Source organism: Equus przewalskii, chromosome 17 (genome assembly GCF_037783145.1).
Source record: "Equus przewalskii isolate Varuska chromosome 17, EquPr2, whole genome shotgun sequence".
NCBI classification, from domain to species: Eukaryota; Metazoa; Chordata; class Mammalia; order Perissodactyla; family Equidae; genus Equus; species Equus przewalskii.
This window is the reverse complement of record NC_091847.1, coordinates 29176178-29201403: the sequence shown is the minus strand read 5'-3', so window position 1 is coordinate 29201403 and position 25226 is coordinate 29176178.

The following is a 25226-nucleotide window of genomic DNA, read 5'->3' as shown; positions in this document are numbered from 1 at the left end:
TTCTTACCAAACTTTGTAGAAAAACACTTGCTTCCACTCTTTCTCCCTCCAACACCTCCCCAAAAACACAAAGATTCCTACACCACAAGTCAAGCACATCCACCCCCTTGTCCTCTGTAGCTTGCTCTGTCTTCAGAGTATTGTGTATGTCAGAAAATGTATCAGTGCTGAAGCCAGTTGAGTACGTTTAAGTCACCACAATAGGTCAGGGCAGGATTCCCCATATTCCTGCTCTAACTAATATTCTACTATAACTCCACTAATATCTAAATTCTCCATACTCAAGACAGATTTATATGCCTGAGAAGTCTTTATCTAGACTAGACTTTAAACTCCGATATGGACTGTCTCGTATTCATTTTTTAATCTCTAGGGTTCAATATGTTGATCTCTAGGGAATGGACCTTCAGCCAATGTCATTTGTGTACAACAATCTTAGTTATAAGATTAGTATAAGATCTTTTCAAAATCATGTCTTTACTTAGTGCTAGACTAATCATGACTGAACATCCGGGTCCCCACTATGCTGAATAAAGTGGACATCCAATTCAGGCCTTATTTTTCCTACTTTTATTTTACTCAGCAGTTCCAGGTAGGCGCAACCATCTTCCCAGTGCAGACTAAATCTCCTGTCTGTTTCTAAAACATTCTTGACTAAATTAGGAAATACACAACTGCCTCAGTCCCTTCATCTGCTGGATCTTGGAATTCAGAACTTGAGGTGAACAATTGCTCTAATCATGACTGCTAGCCTTTCCTGCTGCTCCCCCAATGTCTTTGCTGCCCAGAAATCTATAACCAGAGCCCCAGGAGCATTTCCTGTGAGGCTCCGCATCCTCATGCCCCTCCTGTCTCTTTCCTGCCCCCATGTTGGCTCAGTCCAAAGGCTTGGATTTGCTATGGTTCCTGCTCTTTACTTCTGGCTGGAGCTCAATCTTATGGTTGGACGCTATAATTTTCTCTCTTGTGCCAGTGCTTTTGACCCATGAAAAGATTCCTGACCTGTGTACAGACCAAGTTTCTGGCTAGCGCACTACCACCTCTGGACAAATATTTTGAAATAAAACTTCTTTCCCTGCATGAAAAGCAAAATATTTTTGAAACGTAGTCTGAATTAGGTCCCTTCATTGGTGTTTGGTGCATGTGGGTGCTCTTTTGAGACGCCCCCCCTCCCCCACCATAGTAGATTCCTCTCATCAACCCCTCATCCGCTGGGTTCCACTTTCCTTACCCTTCCTGCTCTCCCACTGCTCCTTAAGCTCATTTTTGCCTAAGTTATGCTACTGCAGGCAAGTCAGTGCTCCCAGCCCTTGCTTTGGCACAGTTCTTTATTTTAAGGCACCTCCTGGCACCACGTGCTATTTCATCTGCCAAGTGGAACTTTAAATGGCCTTACACCTGAGACACCCCTTACAGAATCTACTGTGATGCTCTTGTACATTGAAGTCCATCCCAGGGCTCCAAACACAGTTAAGAGCAGAGTTTGGAGTTAAATCCTCACCTTGATTCTAATTCTGGGCAAGTTATTTAACCTCTCTAATCATAGGGGGTATAAGATGAGGATAATATATAGATAAAATGGGGATAAGAATTCATCCATCAAAAAATTAAGTACTGATAACGATAGCTATGTACCAAGTGTCACTGTGTGAGGGCACTATGCTAAACAAATGCTTTACATACATTATTTCTAATTCTTAGAATTATATTGCAAAGTGTACTGTATTCTCATTTTATAGATGAGGAAATCAAGGCTCAGTGTGGTTAAGTAATTCGGCTTAGGTCACCGCCCTAAGCAAGAGGCAGAGCTGGAAGTCAATTCCAAGATTTGGCTGACTCTTAAACTCCAGCATATTTCACTACTCTGCCGCCTCTGTTGGGAAGGTTTTTCTCCGAAGAAACAAAGAGACGCATTTCTCCATGGCATTCCTGTTTTCCTATTTCAAACATCTTTTTAGTTGCCGAAGAGTTGCCAAGATCAAAGACATAATATATGTATTGAACTGCTGCAGGCTGGAAAGAAAAATGCATTTTATCACATTTAATCCTTTAACTCATTCACTACGGGTATTTTAGCCCTTCCAGCGAGGCGGCAATAGACATATTTTAGAGAACAAATAAAGACTGGACATTGGTGGGGCTGTGGGACAGAAATGGTGACATCCTAAGGATCCTAGCCTGTAATGTATCAGCTGCTGCGGAAAATGGTAAGAGGAAGAATTTAATTGTTTGAGATCCTGGGGAAAGGAAGTCTCCCCAATGTGCTGGAAACTTCCTCAGGATAGTGTTTTCTGACGGTACTCTTTAAAATCAGCCCCCTCAATATCCTTTATCTCAACCAGTTTTTTGGCTTCCTTGAAGGCTTTTTTTATACTTGTAATTATCTTTCTGTTTTCATTATTTTTTCAGTCTTTCACTGGAATGTAGGTTTCCTAAAGACCAGGATCATGTCACACAGCGATTGGCACATAGTAAGCTCTGGGTAAATAATAGTTGATGGGCAGAGATGCAGAGCCTCGGTTGGTGCCTTGGTAACCGTTCCCGGCTGTTGTCCCTCAGTGTCCCCCACCACCACCATGGCCATCCGCCCTGGCCCCATGGCCCACGACATCCTTCCCTCCTCCATGTCCAGGGACTTGGTCGGTCAGGATATGGAGACAGCCTCAGTCCAGGAACTTGGGCGTTGCCCGAAAGGGTGCTGCCCCCTCGCCGGTCACACAGTGCATGTTCACGGGGATCCGGGTGCTAAGCGGTTTGTAGATGCCCTGCGTGTGGATGCTACGCCTCCACGAGTAGGAGTAGGAGGGCCACTGCGGTGACCTTTGAAGCCTAGGGTTCAGGCCTGAGTGGAGCAGTAAAATTAAAAAAAAAAAAAAAAGTTGAATGAATATGATAAAAGTCCAGAAAAGATGCCCTCCGTTTGTGAGAAAATCTGCCTCAGGTACCGCTAGACTAAAATCCATCTACCTGGGTAGCGATCGCCAGGCAAGGTAACACAAGGCATGACGTTTGTTTTTATGAACACTCCTTTTGTACACGTCTCATCATAGAAACAGACTGGGAAAGAGGATGTGCTGGCATCTCACCCACAAGACAAGCAGAGAAGAAAACAGGATCTGGTGGAGTGGAAGAAATGGGGCTGCGGGAGTTGTTGATTCTGACACAGGTGGCCCGGCAGTCCAAGGGGCAGTTCAAAGGTTGTGGACAGTTTAGCAGATGTTTCTTTTCCCAAATAGCTTCAATCTCATAGGCAGGAGGGAGATGCAGGCTGCGTAATACCTGAAATCAGATGGCGGTGGGGTCATACAGGGGATTTGACCCAGGGGTGGCTCACGTCAGCAAAGAGCCAGGACTCGGAGTGTCCCAATGTTCCAACTGGGGAATGTCAGTTTGCCTGTGAGTTCCTAAGGGTCATCTGCACCCAAAGGTGGCATACCATACACCATACCCTATTCTGTGGCTTTTAAATCATATCACAGAATTCGAGTGACTAGGAAAATATTCACAACAAATAACTGAGTGGTAAAAAAGGTTATACAGCCATATGTACAATATGAGGTAAAATATCTCTGCCTCTATATTTTTATCTACAACTATATATGTAGAGGAAAAGAACAGATTGGGAAGAAACTCATGAAGATGTTATTAGTGATTATTTCCAGGTGGTGGAATCTAAGATGATGTATAGTTTCATCTGTATGTTTCCCAAGTCTTCTGTAGTTAACATGAATTACTTACGAAAAAGAAAAAGTAAATATTGAAAAAAAAAAAAAACCAGAGAAAGCTTCCACTAGGCAGAATAAATCTAAATAAATCAGACTGTGCAGGTATCTGTTCTCATGTTTCTGTTTGTCGTCCGCTAGAGTGGACTTCCTGGATCTTCTCTGCCTTCCAAATGTGGTGTCCCCTCTGACTGGGGGGCACTAGCTACGTGCGGCTCACTCAAGACCCTGCCTTTATGCTCTCGGGTCAAACCTCCTGCTTCTCACAATACGTGATGATGAAGGTGCTCCTCTCCTGTTTTTCTCATCACCCAGCATTCAGTGATGGTGCACATAATAGACCTAAACTTTGGCTTTGTTCAAAGACAAGGAGCTTGGCAGAGAAACTGAGGCAGATATCACACTTGGCAGTGTCCCCTTGATCTCTGCTTGACCAGGTGTCGGAGACCTTGGAGTGGAAACCCTTCAACTAACAGCCCCCATGGCAGCCCTGTGGGCATCTGTATGTCTGGTGGAGAGGATGCTGGGATTTGGTGAAAATTTGAGAAATCATTGAATCTGTTGATTTATTGCAAAGATTGCAATGGCTGGTTTAGAACCAGGATGAGCCTAGACCTGCAGTTTTTCGTGAAGACAGAGTAATCTCTTCCTCCTATGTTTACTCCCTTTCTGTTGACCTCCGACTGCCCTTTCCTCTTATTTTCCCAATTGTACCTCCCCTTTCTACCTCAGAAGAGAGCCTGTTTGTCACATTTTCCTCTTAATTAAGATTTACAAGTCCTATATTTTATTCTCTCAGGACTCTGCTGGGAAACTGATTACTTGAATCCAAGTTGAGGTGTTGATAGCTGATAAGGACAAGACGTGTTAGATGTGTTAATGGGTGTGCTGATAACATTGACATTTCTTTAGTGACCTTCAGAATCTTGGGTCTAGAGGGCATTTAAGACACCAGGCAGTGCTGTCACATAGAAAACGTGAGGGTAAACTGGACTTTCATAATCCCAGATAATATAGTTTATCTAATTGAGCTCAACACTTGGCCAGTGCTTATTTTCAGAACAAATTCGCTAGTATCAACAAGTTTGCCTCTGATTTCCGATTAGATGCAATACGTAATATTTAAAGCCTACATTTAAAAAAATGTACCTAGTTATTTGAGAGGAGTTTTGATGTTGAATTTCAAAGAAAGTCTGATTTTTTTGATACAGTTCCATGATGATGAGCATTATGTACTCTCTTCATCAAAGGACTAGCATAAACAGAAGCAAAAATGTGACATGATATATTTAATAATGTATTCTTTTGTAAGTTAGTCAAGGATGGAGAATTTAAGCTGGCTGGAAAAAAAAAACTATGAAATTTAGTGACAAAACCTCTGATCATTTCTAAAAGGTCAATTGAAATGGGCTGATTATAGTTCATAATTAAGCGGTCCTTAACCTATACTTTGCTGCTTTTAACTTCCTCGGTGTGGCCTTGTTTTGGTGAAACTTACATTTAGATTTCTGATTAGATCTTTTAAAAATTTTGTTAGGAAGAGAGAAAGACAGACACTTTTTTATTCCAATCACTTATGCTCCCCCCCTTTTTTCCCATGCTTTGACTTTAGTTAAACTGATTGCCTGTGTCATTTTATTTAATGTATATATCAATTTTTTGCTTTTTTATCCTATTCAGATACATGACAAGTTGGAATCTGTTTTTTTATTTGGCTATCTCATTGTAATTCAGTGGATGTATGTGTGCGTGTGTGTGTGTATGTTACTAGTTTGAAGTTAGTAAAAAAAAAACTATGAGATCAGCTTTAAGACTTGTGAAAATCACTTCATTTCTGTTTTTTTCTTATCTGTAAATTAAAAATAATAGTATCTGTCTTTTTGTATCTCAAAGTGTAGTTGTAAAGTTCACAATGAGATAATAAAACTGAATGTGTTTTTAAAAGTGTAAAATTCTATTTAAACATAAGAAAGATAGCACATATGTTGCTTTGATTTTTCATAGTTCTACTTTTTAAATTGTACATTTTAAATGTAGATATGTTACTTAAACTGTCCATTTTTCCTTTCCTTTCATTAAGACAATATCTAAAGATAAGGTATCAACATATTTTAATATAATGATATGCAATGTACATGCAAATATTTTTCCTTTAATATTTTTCATTTAGCATAAGATTTTCATTTTGACTCTCAGTGAATAATTATTCCAAATTTAGCAATCTGACTAATATACATGCACTTTGTCTTTATAAAATTATGGTGAAGAATTTAAGTTCATTAAAATGAAATAATACATACTCTGATTAGCATTGCAACTATTCTTCTGTTTTGCCATGTGGTTAGGAGACAACGGAACTTATACTTTGGGGAACTAACTAAATAAAACAAATTATTCTGCCACTTGACAAAAGTCTCTACTAAAATATGATAATTCTGAAAAATACTGGGAAAATACTCAGCATGAATTTGCAGTCAACACTTTTAAGAATTACTTTCTTTCCTTTTGATTCTGTGCTTCATTGATCCATTAAGCAGGTCGAGTCAGCATCTGATCTCTTTAAATAAGACATCCTGTGCTGGACAATCCCTGCGAAGTTTTTGAGGCCATTTGAAATGAATGAATAAGCAAAGAATTTGTGATCTAAGGCATTCTAGAAAAAAGTCGAGCAATTTGATGCTACAAATATTAGAAGAATTCATCTTGGTAAATACTATATTAATGTAAAAATGTATTTGCATTTTTCAAGAGACTTAATTAAATGAACTCTTTGGCTAATGCTTGCCCTGTAATAAATCTGTCATTTTTCCTTGGAACTTTGCAGTTAAAGGAATTTCTATAGTCTGCAAATGAGACCTCATTTGGACACATATTTTTAAAGGTTTGCCAGAAGATAAACAGGAAGCAAATCTGAAAGTAATTCGGAAAAGTCAGAAAGATACTCTCCTTCCAAGAATCTAACTCAGATACCACGGTTCTCCCTGCCCCTATTTAATACTCACACGGGTTTTTGTTTAAAGAACCAGGTGACAACTATAAATTAAGTGGATTTCAGCACCTCTGGATGCCTCAAAACAAAATCACCCAGATTCTTTTCCCCCTCCTGCCATCCACCCTCCTCCCATTAAACAGAAATTTGTATATGCTGCAAGAGACTATTGGATCATTGAAGAGAGACAAAATGTTCTGCTTTTCAGCACATTTTAATCCACAGCTGGTGCACAGATTGGCATAGAGTATATGTTAGTTTTAGCTGTGATTTTTTTCAAGTGAGGTTGCCTATATTTAGATCTCTGGAGTTTTAGGATTGCTCAAAGTAAATGTTTGAATGAGAAAAATATTGACTGGAGGAAAATACTGTTTAATAGAGGTGTTGATTTTGACCAGCCTAAAATATGCTCGTGTTGGATGAACATTTGTAATAGGAGAGATGAAATTGTGGGTATTACTGGGAAAGCACATTTATTCGATTACCATGCATTAAATATAAACTGTGGTGTTTAATTTGGTGTCTAAAGATACTTGACTGCTTTGGAGAAGAAAAATGTTTTCGTAGGTTCATTTTAGAAAGCAAGGTATTATACTTCAGAGACAGAGAAACCAGTACAAAACCTAGTTTAGACTTTTAAAGTTTATTTTCAAATTCATCAAAATCCTAAAGTAATTATTTTACCATTGATTCTTGGACTACCTGGCAAGACAGGCTCTTCACCCACAGGAGGGAATGTAATGTTGATCTATTTTATTTCCTCCTGAACTGGCTTTTAATTCATTCAACAAATATTTATTGAGTGCTCTTTAAGGGCCAGGCAATGTGCTAAGCACTAAGGATATTTGAAGTTAACTTTGATTGTTATTGCTCTGTGAGGTGTAAATAAACATAAGGTATTGTTTTACTCTATTCATGTTATATTATATTCTTTTCTAGTCAGGATTTTATTTAAGTAGCTTTAATTGTAGGTTTACCTAGTAATTCAAATATCACGTGCTGCATAATAGCTTTTCAGTCAACGACAGACCGCACATATGATGATGGTCCCGTAAGATTAGTACCATGTAGTCTAGGTGTGTAGTAGGCCATCCCATCCAGGTTTGTGCAAGTGCACTCTATGATGTTCACACAGTGATGAATTTGCCCAGGGAGACATATCTCACAACTATCACTGTTGTTACGTGGTGCATGACTGTAATTCAGAATGTGTAGGTTTTGCTCAGAGCCTACCTTCATTTAGTACTGGATGCAAGGAATATGGCCTCACTTAAAGTAACAGAAACTATGGGATTAAATGATCATTTTTGATTCAATATTTTTTCCACACATAAAATAAACTGAAAAAATTTGGCTCTATTCAGTATATAAAAGGATAAATGTTTTAAATTGGAATTATTGTTTCAAAATAAGTATACAGAAATACATTGGATTGTTTAGATGGAGACCTCTAGTTTAACTTAAAACTAAAGATAAATAATTTCTATTTCATTTACATTTTATCACTAATCAGTAACTATACTATATTCTAAATTGCTCTGCATGGGAAGAGGGGAGATTGGCAATATGTATTCAAAACCTTTACAGTGTTCATTATCTTTGAATTAAAAATAGCTCAACTATGAATTTACCTAGGGAAATCATCAAAAATATAACTCTAGATGTACAAGGAGGTTCAGAATTAGTTTTTATAGTGAAAAAATGAATACCAATTAAATATATATTACAAAGTATTTATTAGATAAATCATGATACAGCGTAGATTGAACCTGATGGCATTCTAAGTTAGCATAAAAATTATCTTCTCAACAATATATCAGGAGTGTATTCGGCCTCATAGAGCAAAATTCAGTGGTCTCATTTTTCTTCGTGTGTCTTGCTTGACCTCTCTGCAGCAATCTGGAATATGGCTGACCACACTCTCTTTCTTTTGAAATGCCTTCCTGGACTTGTGACATCACACTTTCCTGGTTATTTCTCTTGGAGTTCTCCTGGGATTTCCCTTATCCATCCATATTTCCTACCTAAGTGACCACATATTTCAACAATATGACAAACTAGTTATAGGTCAGTGGCTGACAAATATTTGTTCACAGATTTGACCTTTGCCTAAACCATATATTCAACAGCCTATTTGACAGCTCTACCTAGATATCTGAAAGGAACTTAAAACTGAACCCTGTCAAAACTGAAACCTGGCTTTTTCTACCCCTCCAAACTGATTGTCCTTCAGTTTCCCAAAACTAGTATATCCTGTTATTATCTGCCAGTTTTCTCAAGTCAAAAATTAAGGATTATCCTTGATTCTCCCCTTCCTGTCTACCTCCCTCCAACCCACAACTATTCCATCAACAGTCTTCTTTACATAATATCACAAAAGGAAAATAGAAACTCTACTCATCCATCCATCCATCTAACCAGTCAACCAGGCAGCCAGCCAGCGAGTGTTTCTAGAACCTTGATAAATCTAGGCTGTCTCTGTTCTCTTTTCTAGTCCTTCTTTATTGATTCTCTTAAATTCAATAAAATTAAAGTTTCTGACAGACAAAGATGAGCCAATAGCGTCTTTTACTGCCACCTTATTCTCTTTCTACTAGACTGTTGAACCTATTGCGATATTGCCTACATTGTTTTTTAGTTCTTTGTTAATAAGTTGTCTTCTTTTCCCCAAAGATTCCAATTCTGAATACCTCAAGGCAAAATGTGGAAAATAAAGCATTCTGACTCTTATTGAAGACATTTGGATAGGAGAGACTTTTTCCTTCTATTTTCTAATAGAAGTGTTTAATAATAAACAAGCATACTTTTTGGATACAGATAATGTTTTCATAAAAATTTGGCAAGCCAATTACATCCTTGTCCTTTGTAGCAATATGTATGTATTTTTATTTTGGTAGAGGAATGTTGAAAATCTTGCTTTTAACTGCTTTAGGAACAGTTGTCACACTTTATTAATCTCATTTTTCCCACAGGAGAAGGAAGAATTGTCACACGGTCAATGTTAATGAAGACTTTAGTCTTTGAAAGACTTTTTAGGAGTGTTCTGGAAATTTGCATCTCTGTCATTCTTTCTGTATTATATTCTCTCTTTTTTATCCACCACAGTCTCAATCTTTCATTCCAGTTGTCCTTCATTTTCTCTTTCTGTCTTGCTCTACCCTCCTCTCCTTCATCCACCTTTTCCTCCCTCCCTTCCTCCTTCTCTTTTTTCCTCTCTGTCATTCCCTGTTTTTCTTTAATTTTCCAGCTCTTTGCAATTCTCTCAGATGTCTTCTCTGCCGTTCCTACTCTCACTCTCCTTTCCCTAATTCCTGCTCTCCTTCTCAATCATTTATGTAAGATTATGGAGACATGGTATGGTTCTATTCACCCTTAGAATTGAGTTCACCAGACTTGATATGCATGTGAGATTTTGGTTATAGATAAAGGAGATTAGTGCCTGGGGCTTTAGGGGAGAAAGGAGGTAGAAGGTGGAGATCACTATGGCTTATGTCCCCAATTCTCCCAGGGGACTATGTTTAATGCCAAAAAAGAGGGAGAGAAAATGAACCGTGACTAGGTTTATTGTATTAAGGGTACTCTGAGTCCTGAAGGACATATGACACTATTTTTGGGGCCACAGAACAATGTCCTAGCAGAAATGGGAAGCTGACAATTTTCCCAACTTTACCACAGATTAGTGAGCAGTTCTGGTAAATTGAAGTCTCAAGAAATCCACTGGTGGAAGTTTTCTGTGCCAGACACAGTAACAGGGGATGCTATAGAAAACAAAAGTGGAGCAGAGGAAGACAAACAGACTAGGCTTAATAAGCAGATGTGACACAATCCAAATCATCACTGGAGAAAATTTTGAGGTCCAGCTATTTTGCATACAAAAGATAAGGACCATCAAAATACAAGCATTAGAAGGGCCAGCCCCAGTGGCCTAGTGGTTAAGTTCAGTGTTCTCTGCTTTGGTTGCCCAGGTTTGGTTCCTGTGCGTGGACCTACACCACTCATCTGTCAGTGGCTATGCTGACATACAAAAAGAGGAAGGTTGGCAACAGATGTTAGCTCAGGGCAAAACTGCCTCTAGCAAAAAAAAAAATCAAATTTTTGACTTATTAACCTCAATTGTGTCTAAAGGGTTTTTGCGTGAAAAATTATGGGTGACCTTTATTTTAGACATTTCTCCACTTTCCAAGTTTTCTATAGTAAAGATTTGTTGATTTTATGATCAGAATGAATATTTTTGTTTGTTTTCTTACATTAGGTTATTGGGTCTTGGTTACAATTCCAGTTCCATTTTGAGCAATTTACTTAACCTCTCTATCCCTTCTTTCAACATCACCAAAATCGGGACAAGAGTGAAGTTCAAAGAAGTCAATATCTGCAAAGTACTTAGAACAATATAGTCAGTGATATGTAAGTCTTTACTATTATTAATACTTTGTTCAGCTCAGAGTCTCTACATAGAAAAACGGGATGATACACCCAGGATTTTGGGAGTCAAATCTCTTTTTAAAGAAAATCTTTGTAAATGACCTTTTTTTGCTTTCTAAGTGACTCCTTTGTTTTCCTAACAATGCAATTTAATTCCAACTATAAATCATAAACATTATTGACTTTATTTCTTTTTAGATCCTCATTGCATTGATGAGAGCTCCAAGATAAATGTTCATCTTCTTGGTGGACATCCTTAACTTTAATGGACATGACTTCCATGTTTGTCCATTAAGTATGAAGTCGGCTTTTAGTTCGTGTATGTATTTTATCACTTCGAGAACGTCTATTTCTATTTATTTACTTCAAGTTTTGTTTTTCTTTTTAATGAAACAACAGTTTTCTAGACACAGGGGATTAGGCAGCAAAGGGCAGTGATCTCCGATATCTGTGAAAAAGATGAGGTGAAACTTATGATTGTCCAAGCTTACTGCCTTGAAAGAGTCTCTAAGCAGTGGTGCAGGGAGAGGGGGCCTAAGTGGAGTGTGTCAAACTCTCTGAGGCGAGGAGGTGTAGCTATAAGTCTGGGAGACCAAGGCAGTGAGAATCCTCAGGGTGAAGTACCTCAGCGGAGAGGAATACTCAGAAAGAGAATGCAGGGGTCTGTAGAGGATCTCTTTTGATCCATTCAGCAGAATAGTGATCAAGGCATGAGTATGTGGTAACCCCTCAAGGCTAGGGAAAGAACCACAAGAAAGGATCCAAGGCAGTAATTCCCAATGCTTACAGAGACCAGGAAGAGCGCCCATTACCATCAGCCCTCATAACTGGACTGGAAAGCCTTGTAACTCATTGGGATTGGCTACAGTATGTAGACCAGTCTTGCCTCAGTAGTGGAAATAATTAGCCCTAGGATAAATTGTGCCCTGGTTCTGCCTAGCATATCTTAAAAGCAAGATCCAAAAGAATCAAAATGACTTTAAGTAACTTAATTGTGTCCCACAACAAAGTTCAAGAGTATTTTTAGGAATACAAAATATCCTGCACCCAGCAAGATGTATACCAGGCACACAAAGCTACAGAAATATAAGACCCCTTAATGAGGAGAACAAACACATCAAAATGAACCCAGAACTGATACAGATGTTATTATTAGCAGAAAAACACAAAACATTGTTATAACTGTATTCCATATGTTAAAAAGATTAGGTAGACACGTGGTAGGTTTGAAAAAAAATACAAATTGTACATCTAGAGATGGAAAAATACAATGTGTTAGATGAAAAATACACTGAGTAGGACCAACCGTGGATTAGACATTGTGGGAGAAAAGGTTAGTTAACTTGAAGTCATAGTAATAGAAATGATCCACAAAGAAACACATAGAGAAAAAAAAGAGTACAACCACAACAAACACATAAACAGAGCATCAGTGGGCTGGGGACAACTTCAAGTGGCCTAATATACATGTAATCAGAGTCTCTGAAGGAGAGAGGGAAAGTGATAAAATATTTAAACATATAATGGCCATTTTTTTTCTAATTTGGGGAAAAATATAAACTCACAGATCCAAGAAACTCAACAAACTCCAAGGGCAAGAAACTTTAAGAACCACACCAAGGCACATGATAATCAAGTGCTCAAATCCAGTGATAAAGAGAAAGTCTTAAAAGCTGGCAAAGAAGGAAAAAAATACGTAACTTACAGAAGAACATAAAGCTTTTGCCACCTATAATGTTTTGACATGTGGTCTTTTATTGTTGTCTGCTTTGCTCTTTGACTTTAGAAGCCTTGTTGTGGTCTTAATATCCTCGGCCATAGATACTTTACCACCTCTGCCAATCATCTACTTCACATTTTATTGCATGGGCTAAGACTAAAACAAATAGATAGCTTTGACAATCTCATTACTTCTTGGTTGTAAACATAATGGATTATTAGTGTGTCTGCATAAAGGCTGCTTACTTAACCCATTGGTCACTGGATCATAGAGGGTCATGCAGACATTTATATAGTTGGTCATGCTTAAGCCTCTAATTAGCCAGAAAATATAAACCTAGCCAAACCAGTAAAATAGTAAAAGTTCAAATAAAATCGTTTACTAATAATGTAGCTCAGTGCCTACTATGTAATTGTATACAAATAGATGTTGAATGAAAAAATGATAAATCAACCTAACAGTGAACAGTATTTTAAATTTAAAAAGTAGCACCTCTCACTTTAGTATGATGATATTTGCTGCCATCAGCTCACTGTCAACAGATACTTTGTAATGAACATATCAAAAAGAGTTAATCAGAGGAGATGGTATTTAAGATTTCTGAAGTTGATAAATTGATTTTTTAACCTATCTTTAGGACACTGGCCTTTTCATTAGAGAAACTCCAGCCAATTTATTTTATTTATTTTTTGTGATTTAAACTCTGTGTGTGTTATTGGAAACATTATTAATTTTTAAAAGCAATATGCTTGTGTTTTGAATAGAATTAAGTAATCACTACAAAAGAATTAACGGTTAAATTTCTAGGTTACTGGGGTAGCTTTTTTTGGTTCCTATGTATTATTGTTTAAAAATCAAACCAAAGCACAAATCCCCTTCGCCTGAAGAGGATATGCGAGAGAGCTCAAGCTAAGAATAGCATCTGGGGGCTGGCCCTGTGGCCGAGTGGTTAAGTTCCCATGCTCCACTTTGGTGACCCAGGGTTTCGGATCCTGGGCACGGACATGCCACCACTCATCACGCCATGCTGAGGTGGTGTCCCACGTAGCATAATCAGAGGCACTCACAACTTGAATATGCAACTATATACTGGGGGGCTTTGGGGAAAAGAAGGAAAAAAAAAGAATAGCTTCTGAATTAGGTTTTTCTCCTCTAGATTTGTGGAGGAAAACAACAACAGTGACAGTTACATGAAACGCTATGGTTGTGGAGTTACATGACTTTATGCCTCACTTTTCTTTCTTGGATTTCCAACCTTTATGATTAGATCCAAATACTCTTAGGTTTTATTCTACCTGGTGAATCTTGACTCTTCCTTGAAGATTCAGAGTTAACTCCATTGAAAATTACCCTTTTCACTGAAGCAGAGTTAACAGACACCTCTTGTGTATTCCACAGCACTGTGCACATGTATTGCATACTTCCATACGGTTCCTATCCTGTGGAATGAGCATTTGTTAACATATCTGTTCATTTCTGTGTTGAATTACGAAGTCTTCGAGGGGAGGACCGTAGCTGAGACTACCACAATAACTATGATAGTCTCTGGCATAAGAGTAAATACTTTGTAAATGCTGTTTGAATAGTCATTTTTAAAGAAATCAGCGTGGAAAGATCATAGCATTTACTATTACATAATTTTGAAACAAGGTAAATCCATTATTCTGTTTCACTCTTCACTCCATTGCTGTCATTCTTTGCATTCTTCCAGTGAGGCTGCCGGGGAACAGATTCTCTTTTCTTTCTAAAATGTTTTATGAATAGAAGACAGGAATTAGGTATTTACTAATCTTTTCTACACTGAGTGAAATGACCCCAATTTCTTTAACCTTTCCTGAAAACACATATTTTTTGCAATTGAAAGTCATAGTTTTAGTGAATATTAAAAATGCTTCAAAATCATAGAATGCTAGGCAGAGATGAGATGATAATAGAAATATTTCAAATCCAAGTTTCATTCTTACATAATTTGAAGAAATGAGTTCCATAAGGTAAACTTTGTAAACATGATGTCATCTTTGGCTTCTAAATGCCATTTAAAAAAGGTCTACTGCTGCCAAAAAAGAAAAAAAGACAACGCAGTACTCAGCATTGTCAGAAGGTTGTAGGAAATAAAATAGGAAGCTCTGTCAAACCTTGCTTCTCTGAATAAAGTGAAACAGTTGAAAATGACACCGTGTCCATTATGGATTTTTTTTTTTTTTTGAGAGGAAGATTGGCCCTGAGCTGACATCTGTGCCCATCTTCCTCTATTTTATGTGGGATGCCACCACAGTGTGGCGTGACAAGCGTTGCTATGTCCACACCTGGGATACAAACCTGCAAACCCAGGGCCGCCAAAGTGGAGCCTGTGAACTTAACCACTGTGCCACCAGGCAGGCCCCCCATTATGGATTTTAATACATCCTTTGAGAGGTAGGGTTGGGTCGGTGGGAAGGTCAAAGGACTTGGAGTCAGGAAAACTTATCCTCTGGGTCTCATTTCTGTCACGCATTGAGGCCAGATAAGGCACTAATAACATGAAAACCACAGAACCAAAGGGATAGTTATTTTTAAATCAAGTTTCTAGATTTTATTAAACATTTCTGTTTTAGATCATACTATGTACGTTTTCTCTGCTAAAGTATACGGTTATTTTGCAAACACCTTATTCTGTATGAGTCTTCAAGTACAGTCTTTCAAGTGTGTTAAATTATAATTATAGTGAGTATGATCTGGCCTATTCATTCTTGCGTGTAATTTGGTCACACACTCTGAGACCATGAAACGATTGAGTGTATGGAATATCAACAAGCTTTATTATGAGAGAGAAGCTCTATGTTTGCACTCATTAAAGCTTCAGTAGGAAAGTCCAGTACGGTTTATTTATTTATTCATATGCTCGGCTATTCAAATTAACCACTAAGTTTAGGAAGGTCACATTTATGTTAGTTTGTATGTCATAGTCATCAACCACCTACAACTAGGGCCAATTTCTGCCTCCTGTTTATATTTTATATCTTAAATGGTCTTCTTTTGTAAACTGACTTTTAAACTTAAACTTTCACTACAGCTGCAGTGTGAAGGGTTTCTTTCTGTTTGATAATGCCGTGAGGTTGTTAGGAAGATCTCGGGAGATGAGGCATGTGACAGCACCTTGTAATTTTTAAGAAACTATCCAATTACAAGGTATTAATTTTATTTATTAGAGTACCCAGTGTGCCGGGCACTGATAAACCTTGTAATCAGCGTGATTTAAATTGATACTAGGAAATCCCAAATGACATTATAGGTTTATTGTTTTTAACCATTCAACCATGATTGCACACTTTAGAAATGGAAAAGCTGTTTTCATTCACTGATGGAGATTCATTAATTTAGTGAAGGGAAAACAATTTAAATCCAACATGTTTTATCACTTGATATCATCTAATGGAGGAATTAGTCTCTCTTTGTTCTTTAGCTGCAGTGTATTGTCAATGTTATTGCTTGATCTGGCTCCGTTGTGATTGTGGAAGTAAGTGATAATAAATTTTTTTATTGGTAAGTAGATTGTAAGTCATTTTAATATCAACTGTGAATGCTTATGGTTTACTTTTATGGCCTAGCTCCATGCTATTGCACAGATATTCAAGCAAGTATATTTCCTTGTTAGTATCTTTCTTGCTTGGTCCTTCCTTTGGCAAACCCACGTGATTAGTACACCGGATAATTTTGTGATAGTGTAAATATGTTACGTGTTGAAGAGACTTGACTGAGTACTTTGTAACCAAAAGATAACATACCAGCCATGGTTCTACTTGCCTGATTTTCTGAACAGGTTTATTCCCTGATTCCAATTGCCAAAACCAATCTCTAGGCATGCAACGGAACTTTTACATCTAAAAACAGCATCACAATTGAAAGCAGTGAGAAACTTTGTTAATACGAGTGCTCTCTCACTTCTACCCTAGCTTTCGCTCTCTTGTTTTCACTTTCCACAGACAAAATACCAGTCAATTAGGAATTTTTCAGTCTTTTCACACACGGCCAAACAGCCTCTTTCCAATGCAATATCTGCCTATAGAGAACGACCATGTAGACCAAGAGGAAGGAAATTGTTTGTATAGGAGCTTTTGTTCTTAGGAATCTCTGAAATTAAAAAGGAATTTTGTTCCATGTGAATTTCTGTAGGCGTGAATTTGAGGGGGCAGGTCCTAATGGAACCAAGTCCTATTGAAGGCTGTGGTTTTGTATCTCCTGTACTATTATTTTGTTTCAGGCAATGCTCCCAGGACCTCCACCCGGCAGAGTTGACCCACCTAAGTGCACAACGATGCCAACTACTCTCCGGTTGGCCTGTGTCTCCCTCTTCGGGCTGTGGCTTGGATGCTCATTTGATAGTCTTTGCTCAGAGTCACCTTCTTCACTGTATAGCAACCACTTTGGTGAGATCCTCAAGCCAGGATTTGAGTTCTCTCTATATCACATAGGAACCAGAGGCAGCTGCGAAAAAACAAATTTCAGGAGCATCTTCTTGACCTCTCTGGGCTACCCAGCACAGAATGATGTATCTGCCCCAGTTGTTACAAGGCAACCTGCAAATAGGCCTCTTCCCAGAGTGAAAAGGGAGAACAGGCTGGAGTAAGGGCCTCTGCTGCTCTTGGTGTTGACTCAGCCTATCCAACTCACTTCCTCTCCTCTAGACCAACGCCCAAAAAGAGGAATATTAACACAAGAGCCTGGCCATTTGGAGCTCCTTTGTAAGCTCTTGGTTTCCTTTTCTGGAACTGGAGAGTGCATAGCTTTTATTTTTCTCATTCTACGTTATGCCTTCCTTCTTCCTGACCCATCAAAACCTTAATGACAGAAACAAATAACTTCTGTTATTTCAGGTGAATTCTGTGAACTGATTTCTGCAAGCTAAGTTGTTAAATTGCTGGAGGGTTGGGGAGCTTGCAGCAGGGATAAAAGAATAGAGACAAGAAAATGGCAGTCACTCAAGACAACCATCGAAGCTGAAGGCTGATTTTTTGGGTACAGCCAGGGCAAGGGCCTTATATTCAGAAAAGCCAAAGAGAACATTAAAGTACTTTAAACATATTTATTTGCATCTATCTTGTCATTTCTCCCCTGCTCAAATGTTGTAAATACTATAATCGCAGAGCCCTTATAGTGGCTACTCATAAAAGATGCTCAGAAAATTTCTTTCTGAATGAACAAATAACATACAATATATATTAAAAGATTAACACTATTATTACCTTTTAGGTTCATTGTTTTGTGTTAAGAGAACGTGAACTGTATCATTTTGTTTTTTAGAAGACATTGGTGTCTTCTTTCTACTTATACTCCGTACTTAGGAAAATAATTGTGATTATTCCATGATGCTAGCAAAGCGAGACATTCTTTATTGGGTAAATTCTTATCTAATAATTCAACTTTATTAATTATTCCTTTTTTCCTCTTTCCTGTTATTTATGTCTTTCTGCTTGTTGGGTGAAGGTTGGCCTATATTAGACTCTTGTTATTACTGTATTTTCCCACTGCTTTTCATTCTGTCTGCCTTGCTTTTTCTTCTTACCCTTCTCCTCCTTCCCCTTCTTTCCTCCTCTTTCTCTTTCTTTTCCTTCTTATTTCCTTTATCTTCCTTGTTCTCCTTCTTTTTGCTTTCCTTCTCATTCTCCTTTTCCCTTTTGTCATTATTATTTGGTAGACTTTCATAGTCTCTTCTATGGTACCTGATATATAACCCTCGGTGATGATTTTCTTTGATGTTGATTATAAACTCTATTAATACAACAGCCGTATTTATATATTCATTTCCATTTTCTAGTTGAATTGTAATAATAAAACTTTATTTTCTTTTTCATTGCATGTGAATTACATGTCTTTGTCTTCTTTAAATAATCTGAACTATTTCATTTTAGTTATATCACATATAGGTAGAATTTAAAAGTCAGTGTGAATATTTGTCTTTTACTAGGAGAAATGAACTCACTTATAATTACTCTCCATATCAGAGGTGCATATTTTATTTCTATTTTCTTGGTTTATGATGTCAAGGGTCTTGTGCTTCCTTGCAACTTCTTTTTTTCCTCTTTCTTTCCCTTTATTGACCACACATTCTTTCATTTTTCTTTGCCACTGTGCAAAAAGTATATTTTTATTCTAATTGCAATTAAATTTACGTTTTCAAAGAGCACATTTAAAAAATATTTATTTTTAGATATAAAATTCAAAAATGAGACTATGATCAGATATTTTGTAGAACGTCCCTCAATTGAGATTTTTCTGATGTTTTTCTCATGATTAGATGGGGGTTACGGGTTTCTGGGAGAAAGACCATCTATTACCTTTAAAGAGATTTAAACAATAAAATAAAAATCTAATATATTTACCCAGGAAAGCACTTCTCTGTTGCTCTTCACTCATATACATAGATCCCCGTTTCCATTTGGTGTCATTTTCTTTATGCCTAAAGGACTTGCTTTAGACTCTCTTATAGTGCAGGACTGCTGGTGATGAATTCTTTTAGCTTCTGTGTATCTGAAAAGTCTTTATTTCTTTGTGTTGTAAAATATATTTTTTTTCTGAGTGTAGAATTCACACAGACTCTTTTTCTTTCTGAACTTAAAGATGTTGCTCCATGTCTTCTTACTTGTATTGTTTCAGACAAAAAAACCTGCCTCTCCATGTTCCTCCATGTAAGGTGTCTTTTTTCTCCAGCTGCTTTTAAGATATTCTTTTTATTACCGTTTTTGAGCAATCTGATTATGATGTAGCTTGGTGTGGTTAGCTTCATCTCTTTTATCCATGGAACTTTTGAGCTTCTTGGATCTGTGGGTTTATGAGTTTTGTCAAATTTTGGATTTGGGGGCATTATTTCTACAAACATTTCTTCTGTCCCTTGTCTTGTCCCTTATCTTTGAAGACTCTTATCCATCTCTTAAGCCATTCGAAATTGTCCTGCAGCTCACTGATGTTCTCCTAATTTTTAAAAACTATCTCATTTTGGATAGTTTCCATTTCTGTCTTTAAATTCACTGCAATATCTAGTCTGCTATTAGTCCTATTCAGTGTATTTTTGATCTACATTTTGTAGTTTTCATCTCTAATAGTTCATTTCTGCTGTTTGTGTGTTTGAGGTCTCTACTTAACTTTTTGAACAAATTGAATGTAGTTATAATGATTTTTAAATTATCTTTGTCTGCTAAATCTAAGAACCGTGTCATTCTGGATTGTTCTCCATTGAGTTTTCTCTACCTTATGGGTTATATTTCTCTGCTTGTTTTAATGTCAGATTTTTCTGTTTGGGAGGGAAGCATCATGAATTTTACCTTGTTGGGTGCTTTATATTTTTTAATTCCTATCAATATTCTTGAGCTCTCTTCTTAGATACAGTTAAGTTACTTAAAAAGCTTTTTATCCCTTCTGATCTTACTTTTAGTATTAAAGTGGGACCAGAGCAGTGTTATTTTAGGACTAAGCCCCTTCTAGTACATGATAGAGTATCCTGTGACTAATGAACTTTTCCCAGTTGACTGAGAATAGACTCAATTCCTGGCCAGATACTATACCCTTTAATTATTTCTGGTGGTTCTCTCCCTAGCTTTTTGTAGTTTCTTCACATGCTTATGTTGATGAGGATTCTGTTGAGTACTCACAGGGGACACTTCACAGGTCTCTGGAATTTTCTCTGTGGGCAGCTCTCTCCTCTTCAGTACACTGTCTTGTGAACTCCACCTGCCTTAGTCTCCTTGGCTCAACTAAGGGAGTATGCTGGGCTCTGCCTAGGTTCCCCCTCCTTGTATGGCAGCCTGAAAACTTTCTCAGGACTGTAAACTGAACAATGGTAGTACTCATCTCTGAGAGTGTCCCACCCTTCAGATATCACCACTCCCCATTCATTCCTAACGTAGAGGGGCTTGCATACCATTGTGCCATATTTTGTCTGTTTTTTTTGTTACTGTTGTTGTTTCCTGTGAAAGGGTAGATCTGGTCCTTTTTGCTCCATCTTGGCCAGAAACCTCTCTCATCTCTATTAATTCTTTTTGTTCATTTGTTTATTGCCTTTGCATTGTATAATAGTTTTCAATTTGATGCCATGTATTTTTGAGAAAATTTTATGCATGCTTGTGCTTGATTTTAGTGCTTGAAATTCCATTTTAAATACTAGTTTTTCTTTTACTTAGATTTTTAATTTACTTTATACTTTGCCTTTTATATCTTCTGGTGTTCAGTCACCTCTTTTTTTTTTTTTTTTTTTTTGTAAAGATTTTATTTTTTTCCTTTTTCTCCCCAAAGCCCCCCGGTACATAGTTGTGTATTCTTCGTTGTGGGTTCTTCTAGTTGTGGCATGTGGGACGCTGCCTCAGCGTGGTCTGACGAGCAGTGCCATGTCCGCGCCCAGGATTCGAACCAACGAAACACTGGGCCGCCTGCAGCGGAGCGCGCGAACTTAACCACTCGGCCACGGGGCCAGCCCCCAGTCACCTCTTTATTTGTTTATAAATGTATTGTTTCAGGGCCGGCCCGGTGGTGCAGTGGTTAAGTGCACACGTTCCGCTTCGGCGGCCAGGGTTTGTTGGTTCAGATCCCGGGGGCGGACATGGCACCGTTTGGCTAAGCCATGCTGTGGTAGGCGTCCCACATATAAAGTAGAGGAAGATGAGCATGGATGTTAGCTCAGGGCCAGTCTTCTTCAGCAAAAATAGGAGGATTGGCAGATGTTAGCTCAGGGCTAATCTCCTCAGGAAAAAAAATTATATATATATATATATATATTATTTTATATTGTTTATTCCTGGATTACTATAATCTATATTTTTTTCAAAAATTTTTGAGAATACAATCTATGTGCTTTATAAGAATTTATAAAATTTCTTTGTTGAAATTTGCCTATTCAAGACTTCTGATATTTCTAAAAGTGGCAACAGATATTTTTCTGGTGCAGTGCAGATGGTGAAGTTTACCTTCTTTTTGGTTTACCTGTATTTTCCAGATTTTCTTCATTGAAGTTACATTTTTATAATATGAAAGTTCATTTTATAAGAAAAATGCTTTTCTATTCTCTTTGGCTTGCTGATTATTTTAAAGCCCCTATTGCTATGGTTGGTGTTTTTCTGTTTACTCGTCTTTGAAAGACAAGAGATTTATTCATGCCAAATAGTCCCTCAAATCTGGGTGGGTGCAATCTCCTCGGATCTTCCCACTCACCTCCTGGATGATATTTAGAAAAACAAATATTCCTTTTAGATGTTAAACTGGAAGGGTTTTTGGTGTAAATTCATATTATCATTAAAAAATCAAAAAACCTTGGACCCAGAGGAGAGGAGAGAAAGGCCCTATTGGGACAACTTTATTTCTTCATAGATTGATTTGTGTGTCTGTTCTCTTAGGATTCAGGTTTCTAAAGGCAATCATTGTGCCCTTGCCTCTAGTCAGCTCACATGAACAGCCCCTTTGATGCTGAGGCCCAAAGCATCACGACAAGCCCCACCACAAGGCGGAAGGCCCTTGGCCCTGCCACCTTTCTCTTTACTGCAGATATATTTAAAAATGCTTCATTGAACATCTTCTTCTCCTTCATATTAAGTCCCAGAAGCATTATTACTTGCCAGGAGTTATAGACATGTTTGAGAAATAGTTTCAAATTACTCCCATTCTAGAAATGTTGAGTCCTTTTTGCTCCTGTCATTGTTATAGGAGAGAGCTGTCTCATCACTATATTACTTTCTTAGGTACATCTTTTTTTTCTCATTATTTTAATTTTGCCTTTTTCTGTTGTTTATTAGTGAGGGTGAATTTTGTATTGTGTGTGTGTGTAAATTTGTGTGTAGATGTGTTCTTGCTATTTGGAATAAATTATATGTTCATAACCTTTAGCTATTTTTCACTAGGATTTTTAATTACTCTGTGAAAATTTCTATGTTGACTTTTATATATTAAGGTTATTAACTTTATTCCTCAGCCTTTTCTCCTATATATTTTACAAGTACATTAGGTTGATATTAAATTCTCTCCCTATATATATTTATATAGGCTTTAACAAGTTTAAGTGAACCAAATTAATCAATATGTTCCTTTGAATTTTTCTCGTTATTTTACTTGGGAAAATATTCCTCATAGAGGAATCAGAAAAATAAAGGCAGCTAAATCTATTTCTTGCTTCTCTGTCTTAGTTGAATATTTGTTAATTGAATGAACAGATAAAGTCGTAGCTCCCTTCCCACCTCTCCACCCACCCGGCACTGACTGCACTGCTTCCAGGTCTCATTTTAACGTTATTAATATTTTACATCTCAAGATGCAATCTTAACTCTTTAATGCCCACCATTTTGCAATTCTGTTCAACTCCACTTCTGTTGTCTCTGGAGATGGAGAAGAGTTAGTCAGTAGGCTTGATTGATCAGAAAGAATGAAAGGTAATGGTACCCAAATTGAGGTATTATGGCAGTGTAAAACATTACCTCAAAACTGAATAGTGTAAACCACCCATTTATTATGCTTCAGGATTCTGTGGGTCAGGAATATGGACAGGGCACAATGAGGAACCCTTTTCTTTGAACTGCCATGTCACAGTCTCCGTTGTACTCAATGGTGGGGGGCTGGACTTAACTGAAGGCTTTCTCACACACATGCTGGTGGTTGATCCTGACTGTCCGTTGAGTCCCAAGCTGCAGCTGATGGCTGGAACGTCCATCTATCCCTTATCCATGTAGCATGGGGCTTCCACCTACCACCACAGCAGCATTCCAATGTTAAGTGTCCTGAAAGAAAGAAAACTAGGCAGAAACTGCATTGCCCTTTTTTCATGACATAGCCTTGGGAGTCATATTGCATTATTTCTGCCACATTCTACATCTCAGAAATGAGTCATTAAATTTGGTCCATATTCAAAGAAAGGGCACAAAGACCTGTGCCTCTCAATGCAGAAATGTCATGTCAGCTTAGAAGAAGAGCATGTGAGATGGGATATATTAGCACACTCATCTTTGGAGAACACAACCTGCCAAACTCCTTTTGAGACTTGAGATTTGAGATTATATCTAACGCCCCCCTCAAGATTTCTAAACTCTAAGTTGTGTATATTCTCTCAACCAAATCGATTTCCAGTTTCTTTTCCTGCTCAACCTTCATTTTTACTTGCTTCTAACTTTCGGTAGCTACTCATTTTTCCATGCCAATGAAGATGTGAAATGTTGACCCTTTTCCTTGATTTTCCAAAAGAACATTTGTACAAGATATTTAAATTTGTAGTAGATTTTACTGAAGGTTTGGTGAGTATGTACAATGGAGGACGGGGATGGTAGGGGGGAAGAAATAGCATCATAGCCACTCGAGCAAATAATTTAAAATTTGCGTATAAACAACCATAATATTAAAGACCCCTCTGGATGTCCCCGTCACCAAGAACTTCTGACTGACCTACACTTCTTTATTGGGCATTCACTTTCCTTCTATCTCATCCCCTTTTCTCTTTTTCTGCTTTTTTACATGCCCATTTTCTACTTCTACCATATGCAGAAATATTTAGGTATATCATTATTTTGCCACCAGCTTTCAGTTTATGCCCTGACAACCTCTTCTGTCATACCAAAGCAAGAAAACCATCTGTTGGCACCTGAGCTGAAGATCGATGATGACAATCCTTTAAAGGCACAAGCAGCACTTGCTTGTAATTTTAGAAACAAATTTGCCTCATTCACAAAACTATCAAGTGAGTTAAGAAACAAATAAGCACATAGTTTTCTTCAAGCACATTGATAATACTCTTATTAGCATTGGAAACAGCCTGTATAGTAGAGAGGTTAAATTTGTGATAGATTGGGGGGAAAGCTTGATCTTCTCTTTACTTTTATCTTTTTTTGCCCCTGGATCTTGCCAATTTCCCCGTAAAAATGTGCTAACCCAAGGTGAGCCCTTAAGATTGGATGAAGTTGCACATTTTCACATGAAGTGTGAGTTATTTGTTTTATGTGTAAATGGGATTTATAAGAGGGTTGAGACTGGCTGTTTGAAATAGCTATTCTCAAAGTGATGTACTCTAAAGGAAATATTTCTTTAGCACCTAAAAGCACCTCAATTCATTATAGCACAATAAAGCAAAACATTATTGGTTCTTTTACAAAGTTTCAATTTTTTATGACTTGAATCCAGGATACCAATTTGCATTTTTAGTCTTCACAGAAATCAGAATTTAAAATGTACCTGAAAGGTATGAGTTGGGAAAATGATATTTAAGTTATAATATTCTGTACCATCAGTACATAAGAGGTTTTCTTTTAGTTGAGAAATTCATCAACTAGTTTTTTTTTTTAAAGATTTTATTTTTCCTTTTTCTCCCCAACCCTCCCCCACCCCCAGTACATGGCTGTGTATTTTTAGTTGTGGGTCCTTCTATTTTTGGCAT